Consider the following 13,388-nt stretch of genomic DNA (forward strand, 5'->3'; position numbering starts at 1 on the left):
GGCTTTTGCCACATATCACATTCATAATAATGTTCAATTGTCCTAGATGACAATTGAACAACTTCCCTCAAAGGGAAAAATTGGCAAAATGAATTATGTGTCCCAAGATGTGGTGTAGCTAAAAGTTCAGTCCTTGGCTGGACCCGGATGAAAACTCACAGGTCTGGGAAGTTGGTGCAGCAGTCTTGTTGAGAAACTGGAAATCTCAAACCGACTATTTCCTTTCTTTCTCAAACTGTAGCGTCGATGATACAGCTTCAGTGGGTCTCACTCAAACTGACTTGGGCAAGCTCCCACGGTCTCAGGTCTGGTTTTTCTCTACTCCACACATCTCACCAAACGGTCTGGCAGGCCACCAGGCCTCATTTTCTTCCTGCAAGAAAACACAAACATGCCCTCGACCCCATGTTAGGACAGGATTGGGCCCTTTCCATTGCCTGGTACATACATCTTTCCACTTGACTTGAGTGAAAGTTGCTCAAGTTCGATCATGCCAGAATCTGTCTGCAGCAGCTTGCTCACAGGCATCCACATTCAAAAAAAAATCTAAATGAAGAGTGTGCATGATTTAATGCATCATGTGGAGAGTGGGGGCACAACTCCCCTCACCTTATTTTCAGAAGTTGTGTTTTCAAGGAACTATGAGCACACTCCACAATTCCTTGCCCTTGTGGATTATAAGGAATGCCTGTTTTGTGACCAATTTTCCATTAAGCACAGAATTGCTGAAATGCTTTATTGGTATATCCAGATCCATTGTCTGTTTTTATAATTCTTGGAATATAAGCAAAACATTTTAAACTGTGACTTATCACATGCTTAGTGGTTTCTCCAGTTTATGCAGTGGCCATTAGGAATATGTATTGACTGCCATGTGTATATATTTTAATTTGCCAAATTCTGAAGTATGTGTAGCATCCATTTGCCATAAATGATTAGGAAGCAGGCCTCAAGGATTTACTCCTAAATTAGTTACAGGTAAATATTGTGGGTACACATCACACTATTTGACAATTTGACGAACAGTCTCTTTAGTTAAACCAAATTGCTTTCTTAGACTTTTACTATTTTGATGATGAAAGCTATGTGACCACGGAGCTTGTCCTGAGATAATGTGACCATTTTTGCTTATCTATCCGCTGACTCTTTCCCTTCTACCTGTGGGCCAGGAAGGTTTGAATGAGCTCTTATATGACCCACAAAGCACGGTGACTTTCTTTGATGAATGGCACTCTGAATTTGCTCAAAATTCAAACATGACCATTACTAGTTCCAATGCCCTGAACTGTCTCTATCACTTGAAGAGCTTTAAAAACATAATGACTATCAGTATACAAATTAAATGAATCATTCACTAGAAGCTGAAAAACTATTGCAATAGCTCGTAACTCAATTATTTGAGCTGGAGCTAGAGCTAGCTGTCTATACTAGATACTCTCTACCTTCAATAACACAAGTTGCTCTCCCATTAGAAGAACCATCAGTAAAACCCAACACAGCATTTTTTACAAGATTACTCCTTACAATTTTTAGGGAATATAAAAGGATGTATTAGTGCAAATTGCAACAGTCTATAAAGTAGAAACTAATTATCAATTTTTCCCAAAAATTAAACAAAAGCAATTGTCCAAGAATCACTGTTTTGAACTAACCAATCAACTTGCTGTTTGGTATAGGGAACATGTATTTATGTTTGGTCCCTGTCAAAATATCTCCTAGACTCCATAAGGCATTTCTGTACCATACAAGCTACTACTTCAAAATAAGGATTTAAACCTTGGCTTGGGAATCAGGTAAATGCAACCATAACAATGGTCCCCCTTGCCATAAGACAGAAGTTGTACATTTTGTTAAGTTTCAAGCATTCACAATCACACGCATGTGGCCACACCATACATTTAGAACACACATACATCTTTCAGCTCCTTTTCCCTAGGCCATGATTAGTTTATAGAGATAAAGCATCCTTAACTGAAATCTCTTGTAATACAGCAACTATAGCTAACTCTTGAGTTTTTGAGCATCCAAAACGTGAACAAGTCCAAATTTATCTATGTAACCTTTTTTTCTATAGGATCTTAAAACAGTTTTCTGGCTAGCTGCATTTTTTTCCATATTTTTTGTTGGGCATTGGCCACAGCAGCAGCTCCCAAGGCTGTGGACTTCTAGGCTAGGCCTGGCCTTATCTTGCCTTTGCTCTCTGGGCCTTAGCTGACCCACTGCAGCTCAACTGCCACTACAGCTGTTTGTAAAGTTAACAACCACCATTGTAGCAACTCTGAGCTTTTGGAACCCGCAGGTCCTGCTGACCTAGTACATATGCTGGGGCACATCCCGAAGCCCCGGAACAACTGAGATATTTGTGGCTTCTGCAAGGGGAAAAGATCCTTACAAAACTTGCAAATTCTAAACATTTCTGTACTTGCTTCTGCTTTACTCCAGCTCTCCTGGCTATTACAATATGCCAAAGTAAATATACAATCATCTGACTAATATTTCTCTGTCTCATATCTCTAATTATATACATTTTTACACTTGAGGTTAACACACTCACTTCTTTACCATCTGGCTAATATTTTTCTGTTTCATATCTATAATTATATGCACTTTTACTCTGGAGTTTAACTCACCACATTTCACCTCTTTATCATCTGACTAATATTTTTCTGTTTCATATCTACAATTATACACATTTTTGCTGTGAAGTTTAACTCACCACACTTCACCTCTTTATCATCTAATATTTTCCTGTTTTATATCTATGATTATCTGTGTCCCATTTCTGCAATTATGTACAATTTTACTCCCAACATTTGACATTCACTCACCACACTTCACTTCTTTTTGCTGAGCGCTCTCTTCACGTTTGTACACCCGCAGTATCTATTACTCAGCAGTGTCCATCACTTTCCTTCCCCTGTACTCAGTTCCATGTTTCAGCACCATATGCCAGTGCCAGTATTAGCTCCACATTTCTGCACCATATGTTGAGGACCTGTGTTTGTGGGGCTGTAATCAGAACCAGCCGAGCAGCCCTAAGTCTGCCCCTGAGTGGGGTGTATGGATGAGGGAAAGGTTAGCTAAGAGAATTAAGACTCAGAGACACAGTATAGTTATCAGGAGGGCAGTTCAGTCCATACTGAATGCACTCCACTTTATTCACACACCAACTTAAGTAATCAACCAAAGGTGGGGACAATGACAGAATGTTGGGCCCTACCCCTGGGTGATTAGCTGACCAGCTTGTCGACCAAGTGCTTATCGTGCTAGAACATCCTGCAACCATCCTTCTGGTTGAGCACTGGGCCAGAGTGTGGGTCCGACCACACCTCCACCTCAGGGAAACTTCCTGGATCTGCTCTGAGCACACTGGACCTGCCTATCCTCTCAGGACCACCCTAAGTTCCTGCCTGCCTGAACTTTGACCTCCATCACAGGGTTTCTGCTGTAGGAGAGACCTCCTAGAGAGTTTGGACCATCCAGAGCTACAGACATCAAACTCCTGACCCACCTATGCCCACCGGGAAAGTAGGGTAGAGAGAGAGTCTCCACCTGCACCCACTGAAGGAAGTGATGGGAAAATGGCAATACAAGAAAACATCTAATAGAAAGACAAGCATGACACCACCAGAATCTAGGGACTCTACACCAACTAGATCAGAACACAGATGAAGCAGAAGAGAATGACTTAAAAAATGCCTTCATAAAATAATAGAGGCCCTCAAAGAAGATACGAAAACATCCCTTAAAGAAATGGAAAAAAAAAGAAAAAGAAAAATTTGGAAGAAATGAACAAATCTCTTAAAGTAAGGAAAGCCAAGAAAAAAAAAAAAACAATCAAATAGATGAAGGAAACAATTCAAATAGTTCAAAACTTGAAAACTGAAATAGAGACAATAAAGAAAACACAAACTGAGGGAAGCTGGAAATAGAAAAACCGGGAAAATGATCAAGAACTACAGATGCAAGCACAACCAACAGAATACAAGAGATCAAAGAGAAAATCTCAGGTGCTGAAGAAAAACTAGAAGAAATAGATACATCCACCAAAGAAAATCTTAACTCTAACAAATCCTTAACATCCAGGAAATGTCCCAGTTGGGTTTAACAGACATCTATAGAATATTCCATCCAAATACAAAAGAATATACCTTCTCTGCTCCACTTGGAACCGTCTCTAAAATCGACCACGTACTCGACAACAAAAGAAACCTCAACTGATACAAAAAAAAAAAAAAATTGAAATAGTCCCTTGTATCTTATTTAAAAAAAAACACAAATTGCAGAGAACCTACAAATTCATGGAAACTGAACAATGCACAATTGCACCATACCTGGGTCAAGGAAGAAATAAAGAAATGAAAAACTTCCTAGAATTCAACGAGAATGAGGACGCAACATACCCAAAATTATGGGACACTCTGAAAGCAGTGTTAAGATGGAAGTTCATTGCACTAAGTGCCCTTATGAAGAAAACAGAGGATAGTCATATAAGAGAATTAACAGCACAACTGAAAGCCTTAGAACAGAGAGAAACGAACTCACCCCATAGGAGTAGATGCCAGGAAATAATAAATTTGAGGGCTGAAGTCAACAAAATAGAAACCAGGAAAACAATACAAAAAAATCAATGCAACGAAGAGTTGGTTTTTTGAGAAAATTAACAAGATAGACAAACCTTTATCCAAACTAACCAAAAAAACAGAGAGAGAACAAGCAAATTAACAAAATCAGAAATGAAAAAGGGGACATAAACATACACAGAGTAAATCCAGAAAATTTTCAGGTCATACTTTGAAAATCTGTATTCCACAAAATTTGAAAATTCAAAGGAAATGAACAAATTTCTGGATAACTACCACTTACCAAAATTAAATCAAGCAATTTAAATAGACCTATAAACCCAAATGAAATAGAAGCAGCCATAAAAAGCCTCCCAACCAAAAAAAGCCCAGGACCAGATGGCTTCAGTACAGAATTCTACCAGAAATTTAAAGAAGAGCTAATACCAATGCTCCTCAAATTGTTCCATACAATAGAAGCAGAAGGTTCATTACCAAACTCTTTTTATGAGGTCACAATTACCTTGGTACCCAAGCAACAAAAAGACACAACTAAGAAAGAGACCAATATCCCTCATGAACATTGAGGCAATATAGTCAATAAAATACTGGCAAATCGAATTCAAAAACACGTCAGAGAAATCATCCACCATGACCAAGTAGGATTCATCCCAGAGATTCAGGGATGGTTTAACACATGAAAATCTATCAAAGTGATCCACCATATTGATTCAATGCAATCCCCATCAAAATTCCAGCACAATTCTTTATTGAATTTGAAAGGATAATACTCAACTTTATATGGAAAAACAAAAGACCCAGGATAGCCAAAACAACACTGTACAATAAAGGAACTTCAGGAGGCATCACCATCCCTGACTTCAAGCTCTACTATAGAGCTATAGTCCTGAAAACAGCTTGGTATTGGCACAAAAATAGACAGGTAGACCAACGGAATCGAATAGAAAATCCTGATATTAACCCACACTCCTATGAACATCTGATTTTTGACAAAACAGCTAAAATTATACAATGGAAGGAGACAGCATCTTCAACAAATGGTGCTGGCACAACTGGATGATGGTGTGTAGAAGACTGAAGATAGACCTATGTCTATAGCCATGCACAAAACTCAAGTCCAAATTGATCGAAGACCTCAATATAAATCCAGCCACACTGAACCTCTTAGAAAAAAAAAGTGGGAGTTACACTTGAACAAATTGGTACAGGAGACTGCTTCCTGAACATAACATTAGTAGCACAGACACTGAGATCGACAATTAATAAATGGGACCCCTCAAACTGAGAAGCTTCTGTAAGGCAGAGGACACAATCTACAAGACCAAACGGCAGGCCACAGACTGGGAAAAGATCTTCACAAAACCCACATCTGACAGAGGGCTAATATCCAAAATATATAAAGAACTTAAGAAACTAGTCACCAAAACACCAAATAACCCTATTTAAAAATGGGATACAGAACTGAAGAGAGAATTCTCAATAGAGGAAATCAAAAAGGCTGAAAGACACTTAAGAAAGTGTTCAACATCCTTAGCTATCAGGTAAATGCAAATCAAAACAACTTTGAGATACCATCTTACTCCTGCCAGAATGGCTAAAATTAGAAACTCCAATGATAACTTATGCTGGAGAGGATGTGGAGAAAGGGGAACACTCCTCCACTGCTGGTGGGAGTGCAAACTTGTATAGCCATTTTGGAGATCAGGAAAGGAACAAGATCTCCTGAGCATATTTGGAATTGGGAGTGTGGCGCGGGGAGGGGAGGCAGTGAGTGGAGAGGGAGCTAGGAGAGAGAAAATGAAGGGGAGGAGAGGAGAGCATGTGGGACTAGTAAGATTGAGTCAGGGGAGGAATAGATGATAAAAAGAGAGAGAAAAAGATACGCCATTATAAATTTGAAGAGAAAACTGATTCTAAATAAATGTCCAGAGACCTACAAGGATGACCCCAACTAACCATCTGAGCAAAAGTGGAAAGGCAGAAGGCTACCTTAAATGCCCTTCCCTGATAATGAGATCTGATGACTCACTTATCTATCATTGTAGAGCCTTCATCTAGTAGCTGATGGAAACAGAAGCAAACATCCACAACTAAACACTGAGCTGAACTGGAATCCAGATGCAGAGAGGGAGGACAAGACCAGGCTACAAAAACCCACAGAGACAGCTGACCTGAACAAGGAGGAGCTAATGGCCCCCCAGACTGATAGCTGGGGAACCAGCATGGGACTGACTCAGACCCCCTGAACATGGGTCTCAGTTAGAAGGCCTGGGCAGTCTAAGGGACCTCAGACAGTGGAACCAGGATGTATCCATGGTAACACAAAAGGACTTTGGGACCACATTCCCCATGGAGGGATATTCCCTTAGCCTAGAGGAAGGAGAGAAATCCTAGTCCCTACTCCAAATGGCTTGACAGATTTAGATGACCCCTCCTGGAAGGCATCACCGTCCCTGTGGACTGGAGGGAGTATGGGATGGGAGGGTGGTTGAGGGGCATGAGAGGGAGGGAGGGAGGGAGAGGGGACTGGGATCAATATGTCTGGGCATCCTGTAGCCATTAAGCTAATGTGATTTGGGCTCTCTGAACTCCTGGCAAGATGGAATGGACTCCCATTTATGGGTCTCATCAGTTACTCCAACTCATTCTTCAGGAAATGGAGCTCATGACTGTGTTCTGTGGAGGTCCCACCCAGACCAGGACAAGGCAGAATTGCTAAAACATCGCCCAAGAAGGCTGGCCAGCACTTTGTCTAAGGTAAGGAAAGAGCATATTGGAAATGGGTGCTGCTAGTTCTCATTCTCTTCTAGTGGAGCAATTGGGTGAACTCTTAAAGAAACAAGGGACAGGAATTAAACATAAGACAGCTAAAGGTTTCATTAAAACTTTACGAAAAACTAGTTCCTGGTTCCTCATTTCTGATTTTTCCTGACTGCACCACCAGAGGGTAAACTGGGTAGAATAGTAATAGAGACTGTTGACCCTCAAGGGCAGAGGTGTAGGGAACATAATCCCCTTAACTTGAGGGCAGAGGTGTAGGGAACATAATCCCCTTAACTTTAAGCATATTAAGCAATTAAAGGAAGCAGTCGCTGCCTATGGACCACAGGCTCCTTTCACTATTGCCATTTTTGAGTCCTCAGCCCTAAATTGCACCCCAAGTGATTGGCATCAGCTCTGGCGTGCAGTTCTTTCTGGCGGAGACTATCTTATTTGGAGAGGGGAGTTTCAGGAGCAATGTCAACAGGCAGCAAAACACAATGCTACAACAGGATTTCCCGGCTCAAAACAGAGATGCTGACCAGTTCTGGATAATATGCAACTTTAGTGGCCCAAATTTTATATGAACCTGCAGTATGTACACAGATAGGTATAGCGGCTACTAGGGCCTGGAAAGCATTACTTAATAAGGCCTTGGGAGATCAACTGTCTAAGGTCCTTCAGGGATCCTCTGAGCTTTTTACTGATTTTGTTGATCAGTTGCTTCAACTGGCAGGAGAGATTTTTGGTGATGCTGAAGACGCGATGCCTATAGTGAAACAGTTGGCTTTTGAAAACTCAAATAAATATTGTACGGAAGCCATTTGGTCACATAAGAATAAAACCCTCAATGAGTAGTATATCAGAATTTTTAGGGACATTGATGGACACCATATTTTGGGACAAATAACTGCCTCCGCCATGAAGGCATGACTTAAAAGAAATGTTATCAGCGAAGGAACTAGACCTAGGATATGTTTTGGATGTGGGCAAATCAGTCATTTAAAAAAAAGAAAAAAAATGCCCTCTAGGAAGGGGGTGCCCCTTCCTGTAATAATCCCAGCCTTTGCCCTCACTGCTGAAAGGGACACCATTGGAGCAGTGAGTGCCGCTCTAAGATTGATGCACAAGGAAACAGGAGGTAGGGTCCACTCCAGACCCCAACAGCCAGGTGTATGGAGCCCTGGATACACCTGTCACCCGTCCTATCCAATTTGTTCTTCAAAAGGAATCCATTTCCATCCAGGACCTTGTCAGAGGTACCCCAGGTACCCAAGCAAATTTGACTCCTCATATAGGACCCCAGGCTTTAAGTATAGGAGTTAAAGGGCCTTTGCCATTGGGTTCCATGGAGCTAATACTGGGGAGAAGCAGCGCCTTACTTCAAGGAGTCCAAGTCATTCCCAGAATAATTGATGAGGACACTCTGGGAGAGATTGAAATCATGGTAGAAGCCACTAAAGGAGTCACTGTAATGCCCCAGGAAGCTAGGATTGGTCAATTGGTTTTGCCACCAAAATTTAAAAACAACAACCCTTTTCTAAAACCTGTCAGGGGTGAAGGAGGGTTCAGATCTACAGGAACAATTTGACGAAAATATCCTCAGTTATACATAATTCATTATATGGATGATATATTGTTGGCCGCAGAACAGGAGGCCTTGTTGCTGTTTGCTTTGGGAGATCTTCAGGCCACCCTAAGATTGGCCAACCTACAAATTGCCCCCAAAAAGGTACAAAAAGAATTTCCATACCAATATTTGGGTCACCAACTCCTCCGCAATTGGGTGTGCCCTCAAAAACTTACACTTAGGTTAGACACTTTAAATGATTTTCAAAAGTTCCTGGGAGATCAGGCCCATCTTAAGACAACTCCAAACCCTCTTTGATATCCTATAAGGGTATTTGGACCCAACTTCCCCTTGAACCCTTACCAGAGCAGGGCGAGACTGTATTCAAATAATTCAAAAGTCTCTTGAAGGGGGCTGGAGAGATGGCCCAGCCGTTAAAGGCTAGGCTCACAACCAAAAATATAAGTCTCTTGAAGGAGCTCATCTAAATTATGTAGATTATTCTAAGCCTTTAAAGTTGCCAATATTCTGCTCTACATGTCTTTTTTTGTTGTTGTTTTGTTTTACAAATAATAAATATATGTATTTTTTCATATTTTCTTGACTACATATTTAGGCAACAGATTAGGTTTTCTGTTTTTTGTTTTACAATGAAAGTAATTTTTTTATTTTATATAACCAAGTCCATTTAAATGAAAACAAACATTTATAGACAATATTTGGGAATTTGGGCATTGTTCTTTCCAAACTACTTCCTGCTGGTAAGGGGCGCTGTCATGGGGGATTCGAAGATTCAGAAATCCTGGCTGTAATCTGTAAGGCTGCTTTCTACAGGTCTTTTTCAACCTTTTGTGTTAAGTCATATCCCTGTTAATATTTGGGGAAGAGATGTGCTTCAGGCCATGAGAGTGGTCCTTACTACTGAACCTGTTAAAAATATGCTAGCTGACCAAGGTTATGTATAAGGAAGAGGACTGGGTAAATTCCTCCAAGGTGACCCTCAGGCTTTTGCATCCAGAAATGTAATTATCAGAAGAGCTGGAGATGGCTCAGGGTTGGGACATTTTCCTTAGGGGCTATTGCTGCACAGCCTGTTCCCTTTCCTATCACCTGGAAAACTCATAACCCAGTCTGGGTGGAGCAATGGCCCTTATTTATGGAGAAATTACAGGCTGCACATCAACTTGTATAGGAACAATTAGAGGCAGGACATATTGTTCCTTCTACTTCCCCATGGAGTACACCAACTTTTGTTATAAAGAAAAAATCTGGAAAATGGAGACTCCTACAAGATCTCTGAGCTGGTAATAATTATATGCAAATTATGGCAGCCACACGACCTGGCTTACCTTCCACAGTAGGTATTCCTGAAGGCTATAATTTACTAGTTATATACCTAAAAGATTGCTTCTTTAACATTCCCTTGCATCCTCGGGAATGATTTGCATTTAGCATTCCTTCTGTTAATTTAAAAGAGTCCTATAAGAGATATCAATGGGTGGTGTTGCCTCAAGGAATGGCCAATAGTCCCACTATTTGTCAAATGTATGTATCTTTGGCCATTGCCCCCATTAGGGAGAAGTTTCAATCCTTGTATATTATACATTATCTGGGCCGGCTGAAAGAATATCTTCCAGATCCTAAGGAAGTAAATGAGGCTTTGGGGGAATTGCAACATAATCTTCAACTAGCTGGCTTAAGAATAGCCCCAGAAAAGGTACAACAAGAATTTCCCTATCAATACCTGGGTCATCAATTTTTATAATCTGGTCCGTCCTCAATAGATTACTTTATACCCTTAATGATTTTCAAAAATTATTGGGAGATATAAATTGGGTGCAATCTAGTTTGGCCCTAGCCACTGGACAGCTTGGACCATTATTTGATATTTCACAAGAAAATTCTGATCCCACTTCTCCCTGCACCTTAACACCTGCTGTGCAGGAATGCAAACAACTTGTGTGAAAATGCCTCCAATCTGCATATTTAAATTATGTTGACTATTCTCAAAACTCGATGTTATTAGTTTTTGCTTCAGCATATTCCCTTACCGGAATGTTTGGTAAACTGGTCCTATATTATGGGTGCATGAACATGCATCCCCAGGAAAAATAGTTAAATCTTATCCCCAGGCAATACTTTCCATTATTCAAAAGACATACAAAATGAGTCTTCTGGTTTTTGGCATGATCCTGGATGTAATTGTCACTCCCTATACTCAACAACAGATATAATGGCTTCAACAGTTTAATGAGGATTGGGCACATTTCTTGTGTTCAACACCCTGCCATTTTGTTAGTCATTTTCCTTCCAATAAATTAACTCATTTAAAAAAAATCACCCTGTGTGATCCCCCAAAATTATTTCCAAAAATCCTTTGAAGGGGGCCCACAATGTATTTACAGATGGCTCATCAAATGGTTGTGCAATCATTGAACGCGCTGCAGTACAATTAGCCCTTCAATATTTTTCTGATGAGCCATTTAACTTATACACTGACAATAAATATGTGTATGATCTATTGGCTCCCTTAGAAACTGCTACCTATATAGCTCCGATCTCTCGTGTACAGGAACACTCACTAGTCATACAAAACCTACTATGGAGCATTCAATTTTTGTAGGACATCTCCGAGTACATTCTGATTTGCCTGGCCCTTTGATTGACAGATAGTGTTGTCATGATTATGAGAGAGTCTGGTTATGAAGCAGCCTTTGGCAAAGCTCATACAACCTTCCACCTTTGGCCGACTACAATTTGTTCTTATATCTGTGGATACCCATTATCATCTCATATTTGCCTCTGCCCATACTGGAGAAAGGCTTAAGGATGTTAAGAGCCATTGTTTGCAAGCCTTTGCTTATATGGGAATGCCCAGACAATTAAAAACTGATAATGGCCCTGCTTATAATAGTCAGGGTTTCAATTCTTTTTGCAAAAAATATTTTTATCTCACATAAGACAGGCATTCCTTACAATCCTCAGAAACAGGCCATTGTGGAACGAGTTCACCAAACTTTTAAAACATATTTTACTGTAAGGATGGAAAACTACAGCCTAACTCTCCAACAATCCCAGGAAGCTAGAATTAAAAATACTAAATACTTTAAATTCCAGACCCTATCCTCAGCCAGTAAATAGGCGAAAGGTCACACTCCTTGACGCTTACCTGACTTTGTAAACTGCTCGTGAAACCCCCGCCCCAGTGACCTAACCTAACTGCCATTTGTCACCCCACCTAGGAGCCCACACAAATCCAGACCTGCAGGGCTATAGAAAACTGATCGGTCTATAAAGTGCTGGCTTGGATGGTTTAAATTGATTGGTCCGCACCGCGGGCTCTGGATGCTGTGAGATGATTGGTTTACGATACGTGGGCTTTGTTGTAACCCTATAAAAGCTGTCTCAATTCTGTACTCAGGGTCCTCAGTCTTCTACCCTTGCGTGGTGCATGACTGTGGACCCCAGTGCACTTGGAATAAACAAGACCTCATACATTTTGCATCAAGACTGCTTCTCGTGAGTGATCTGGGATGGGCCTTTCCTGAGTCGGAGGGTGAGGGTCCACGCTCTGTGGGTCTTTCATTACAAAGGTAAAGAAGGGGGATCTAGGGCATCACCTGTTTCCCCCCATTCTACCACATCTCTTATGCTTTAAATTTTAAATTTTTTAACTGTGGATTCCCATGGTCGCTCAGTGGCAGATCATCATTGGTGACCCCCTATACAGAATAAGCCACTGGTAAAATGAAAGGACCTCTCTACAGGCCTATGGAAAGGACCAGATCAGGTTTTGGTGTGGGCCCGAGGGTCTGTTTGGGTTTTCCCACAGGATGGCGAAAGTCCAATATGGGTGCCTGAGTACTGAGTGCATCATGTTGTTACTGATTCCCTCATCAGCAGGAGACATTCTGGGCATTCGTGAGGAGCCCTCGATCCTGATGCCTACATGCCATTTAAGAAGTTGTTGGAGTAGTGAAGAGTGGCTTTGGTGGTATGTGTTCCTGGAATAGTGCCCTTGCTGGTTGGACATACAGAAGAGAATCAGCTCGTTCTCACTCTTCACAAGACAGACTTTGGCATCACTGCCACTGTTATCACTACCATTGCGGTGGCTGCCACTGCTGCTACAGCTTCCAATATTGCCCTGTCCCAATCAGTTGTTACAGCAAGCACGACGGACAAACTTTCAGGGGAGGTTGCTGCTGCCCTCCACACACAGAATAAAATTAATTTCTTGATTCAATTGGGCATTTTAAATCTTAAATCAAATAGTTATCTTACTGGACCTTGGAATAATAATTTTACAACCCAGTACTAAATTTTACTACTCAGTATTAAAATTACTGAGACTAAAGTACCCCCTATGGCTGGGGACACTCTCACAATGCCTACACTTGGCAGGTCAATTGCTAAAGGAATGGAGTGGTTCACTAGCCACAGGTCTAATTAATAGCCCTTGGCAGTGCCGCCCT

Source organism: Phodopus roborovskii, unplaced genomic scaffold (assembly GCF_943737965.1).
Source record: "Phodopus roborovskii unplaced genomic scaffold, PHOROB, whole genome shotgun sequence".
NCBI classification, from domain to species: Eukaryota; Metazoa; Chordata; class Mammalia; order Rodentia; family Cricetidae; genus Phodopus; species Phodopus roborovskii.